Genomic DNA, 4,842 nt, shown 5'->3' with positions numbered 1-4,842 from the left:
AACAAGACAGTAAGCGCAATAAATATATAAACCTAAACACAAATTCAAAAATTCTAAATAAAAATAAAAATATCATCTGTGCAAAGAAATGTATAGAATTACTTTTAAGACATGAAATAAATTGAATTAGTCTAAGCCATGTAGTAGATGAATATAATAATAAGATATGTTATGGAATAATTTACAATATTGTTCATGGTTATGAGATATTGCACCAGAAATCAAAGTATTGTGTGTGTAAGTATTATGTGTCTTGGGGCAGTAAGTATAATAAAAGTGGATGGTTTAGGGTCCACCAAAACCACCCTTAGGACACAGAGTGGTTGTCCCTGAACTTTCCTGTGAGAATCACAGATATGTAAGGTATTGGTAATAAAACAAAGTGCTATATAGCATTGAAACAGTGATCTTGCTTTCTAAAAACAAAGAGTTTTGGTGATAGTTCAACAACCTGTTGTTTCTTAAAGGCGTAGAGTGCACTACGTGTACAGAATGATTTTTTTTAATCTACAGTTTAAAACCTTTAAAAAGTAATTCATAAAATAATTCACAATGTTATAAATGACTTCCTTGTGTTACCAAACAAAGACATTCTGTACTATAGTGGCCGGCCACTAGAGGTCGCTAAAGAGCACCTTATGAGTCGTGTGTTCACAGTAGCAGTTACTGTATATCACTATCTTCTGATGCTTCCTGTGCAGAGCCTCTGACATGGTTATAGGGGGTTGAATTGAAAAAAATCTGCAATTGTAATTCTTTGAAATTGCATTATTTTGCCTATGTATCACTTTGGTGTAGCTTTTTGCAAGTCCTGTTGCATGACCTTTGACCCTAAAGATCCTGAAACTACACAGTAGGTCCAGGAGTAAAAGAGGATTGAGATATTGTGTTTTGACTGTGCTGGTACTGGAACACTGCGACACATTAATGTATATTACTGTATAGACCCCTTTAGAGTGAAAACGAAAAACGAAAAAGAAGAGATTTAATAGCTCCCAGCTATAGATGCTACTGGGGTTTCAGTGTAAACTGTGACTCTGTTAATTGGTGACTGTCAGCCGAGTGCGCCTATCACAAACGCTTTTAGTTTTTCATTAAACACATATCTGATGAGTTTATTTTTATAGTACAATACACAATACGCTAGGATGTATTCACAATGACTCTTATCATGTTTCCACAGCTGTTGTAACTGTGACAGTCACTGACATGTTCAGTTGAACAGTTAGCCCCGGGTCTATGGTGGTCATACCACATTTGACATATAGATGGTTGTTGTCTTTATCCCGCCAATAAAGCAGGGTTTGGAGTCTTTCTTTTTTAACCTTATCCCAGTTTTGCTTTGAATTGAATTGAATTGAATTGATCATCTATACCTTTAATTATCAACTTTTAATCTTTTTGTAACATGTCAAGGGGCAACAACGTACAATTGACATGTATCACACACTGCCCATTTAATGCATATCTTGTCATTTCAGGTCATTTCTGGGACTCATCAAGTGCAGTCCACATGCAGGCTTTAAAGGTACATTTAACCCTTTCATTTCAGAAACTAAGCAGTAATCACAATGGAATGCCTCTTTGCGCCAGGTTTTCTTTTGTTGGGTGCTTATATTGTTATTTAATATCACACTAAACAGCAGTAATAAAGAGTTTCAAGTATTGAATACTGACTCAGAGCTTCTACCAGATGGATCCAACGTATTACTCCAACACTAAATATAAGCCCTTCAAATTCTGGTTTTAAAACCAGGTGGTTTGAATATGAAGTATTCTGCTCATTATACACCATATGTCAGCACATGAAACTTTGAGAACAGTCAACGGTTACTTTCCTGTTGTTTTTTATTACTAGCTGAGAAAGAGTTATAATGGCGTTCAAATGAGATAATGTCTTGCATGCATATTCTCAAGCTTATTTGCAATTAATCAGTTAACCACAATACGCAGGGAACTTATCATCACATTCCATACGTTTATCCAGAGCAATAAAACGACGCAGTAATCCTTAACGACTGCTGTATAAATTGTTTCTGTACTTTTACAAGACTATTCACAAAACTACAAATTCCTCCAAATGTGAGCAGAGCAGAGCTTTTACACTTTGAACTTTTCTGGTTGTAAACACCCTCACTGGAAAAAGACCTAACAGCGGGACATTGGTTGGACACCAATGGTTATTGCTTTGGGTTTGGCTCTATTATTTGTTTGTGCGTGTAATTAATCGTAGCTCTCGCTGTGCCTGGAATGAGAACACAAACTCCACTAAGAGAAAAAGTCTCCTTGAAGTGTTCTGGGAGAAATCTAAATGCTGTTTGTTGAAGTCCAATTCAGTGGACCACGAAGTTGCAGGGTTTTACTTTTCAGGACTTATGGGTATCAGCTGTCTTAAAACTGCACTACGTTTCACAAGCAGCAAGTTAAATTTAAATTTTAAATTTGGACATTTAAATCTTTGTCCAAATCTCTGAAACCCCTCCTGACCGCAATTTATAAAACTATGTGAAACTTTACACCAGTCACACTGATTAATGCATGACTGTTCACACAGGTTGCTTCATCCATGTTGAGCAGATTAAGGCGGAAGAGTTTCCTAATTTCTTCCAGAACTTCAGCACTCCTACAAGACACACACAGCATGTCAATGCCAAAAATGAAGCCTTTATCCAATAGTGCCACTTTGACTCATGAAGGCTTATTGTGTGTGTGTCAGAGGGTTGTAGAGGTATAACCTTTTAAATCTATTTGTGGATGCGTATGCCATGTGTGACTTCCTCACAGCTGTGATGCTGTTGTAGTAAAAGTTTTATACCCTAATCACACACGCACACACACACACACACGCACACACACACACACACACACAAACACACACACGTTTTACATCTTCTTGTGTTTTGCTCCATTTTCTTTACTCTTGTCAAAGTCTAGGCTCCGAACCATCTTTAGGACTAGCCTATACCAGATCAATGCACCTGTTGCATAACTTGAAATGTAATTCGTTAGCGTATTCATGCTAGCAAGGCTGAAGTTGATAAAGTAACATGAGTTGTACACATCAGGCTCCAATAAAATCTGGATCTTCAGATTCTTAAAGCAACATTTAACCTCAGTTTGACTTTTCCTTCGGATTTCACTTGGATGCAAGACTTCTGACTTCAGATCGCTTGATGTTCTCTCCAACCAAGCTATCAATTTCTTTTCTTCACTTCCCTCACAGCAGATTATCCTTTCAACACAAGAGCATACGATCACATTATGTGAGCAGTATCAGTGTTTCAAATCCTCAACATATCAAAATTTGTCCATGTGCTGGTACTAAGTATCAGACTCTAGCCTGGCTTTGATTTACTGATCCTGGCTCAGACCTGCCTGAAAGTAAAAAAACTGAAGTAAAACCCTGATTGCTTGAATTACACTAACATGCAATATCTGGGATATGTCTTACTCTGGGCAGCATGTTGCTGCTAGGATCTTAGTGCACTTGTGCACTTGCACCTGAGAGACATGGGTTTGAAAACCCTCAGTCTTGAACTTTCAGTCCTGATGGAAGTGTTCTCTCCAGTGTAATGCTAAAAATGATCTTGATTTAAAGAGTACTTTCTAAAGTCCGGATTTTTTAAAACAATGTTTGTTATTATGAACTAAACTTATTTAGTTTAAACGAAAACAAAGTTGTGTTACTTTACTCCCTTAAGGCTGGCGTTTACTTCTGCTGTTTGAAACCGGAAATCCAGTGACGTCTGACCCAGCATGCTGCATGACAGATCGAACAGAACAGTCTTACTACAGACTAAATTCAAATGCAGTATGTACTAGGCAATACCTACTGCATACTACATTAGTAGGTAGTATGTAGCAGGCCGTTTCGGAAACAGCCTTTGTTTGCCTTTACTTCCTCTTCCGTCAGTCAACTGAGTCAGCCCGCGTCTTGACTGGCTTTTGCTCCGGTACACATGACATTACACACTGTGGGTGCTCGGCTGCTCTCGGAGCATCCCACACACTACAGGATTTCTAGTCGCAAATATTAAACATGTTCATTATTTACGATCTCTCCTTCTAAGGCCTTCCAAGCGGCTCCAACCGGACAAAATCACTCTTAACACACCCCATACCACAGGAAAATCACACACAATGTCATTTGCAAACATCCGACAATCGGGCCTTTGCTGGCTTTGATCGTAAGGTGGAGATCGGGACAAAAATCAGCTGGTTATCCCGTAGTGTGTACCCGCCTTTAGTAAAATGTGCTTGGTTTACCTTTAAGGGTTCATTTCTGTAGAATTGATTGTGTTCAGTCCCTGAGTCTTGCTAAGTTCCAGGTGAGGTGATTAACAGGTAATTGAGCCCACCTGGGTTGAGGTGGCACTGATTGCAGAGTTCCTGCTTTTATAATGTTAATTCACTTTTGACTGACCTATCGTGACCAAGAATTTGAAACTCACTTTGTTAATTCAGTGTTGTGTTGTTTCAGACTTGTAACTAACTGTTCTTCACTTGAGACTTGCTTGTGTTACTGAGGACTTGTTGCCCTGGATGTGAAATTAATTTGTCCCAACATTGGAGGTGTTGCCATTGACTAAGATCATTTCTGCTTGTTGGTTGAAAATAGAGAGCACCTGACTTGAGATTCCCCCTCATTCACTGTCATCACAAAGTGCAGCCATCACTTCGCTTTTGTCCTTACACATCGACAGACATTAAATTGGTGTCCCAGAGTGTGATTTCACATTGTGTTTAGGTGTTTGGAAGTAAATGAGGCGCAGTTGACGATAGAGTGTATGTAAGGCTGGTTAGTGCGGTGCTGTAGGAGAAGGCTATAAATAGGTGCAGAAA

This window comes from Notolabrus celidotus, chromosome 17 (assembly GCF_009762535.1).
Source record: "Notolabrus celidotus isolate fNotCel1 chromosome 17, fNotCel1.pri, whole genome shotgun sequence".
Taxonomy (NCBI): domain Eukaryota; kingdom Metazoa; phylum Chordata; class Actinopteri; order Labriformes; family Labridae; genus Notolabrus; species Notolabrus celidotus.
Note: the sequence above shows the minus strand (reverse complement) of the source record.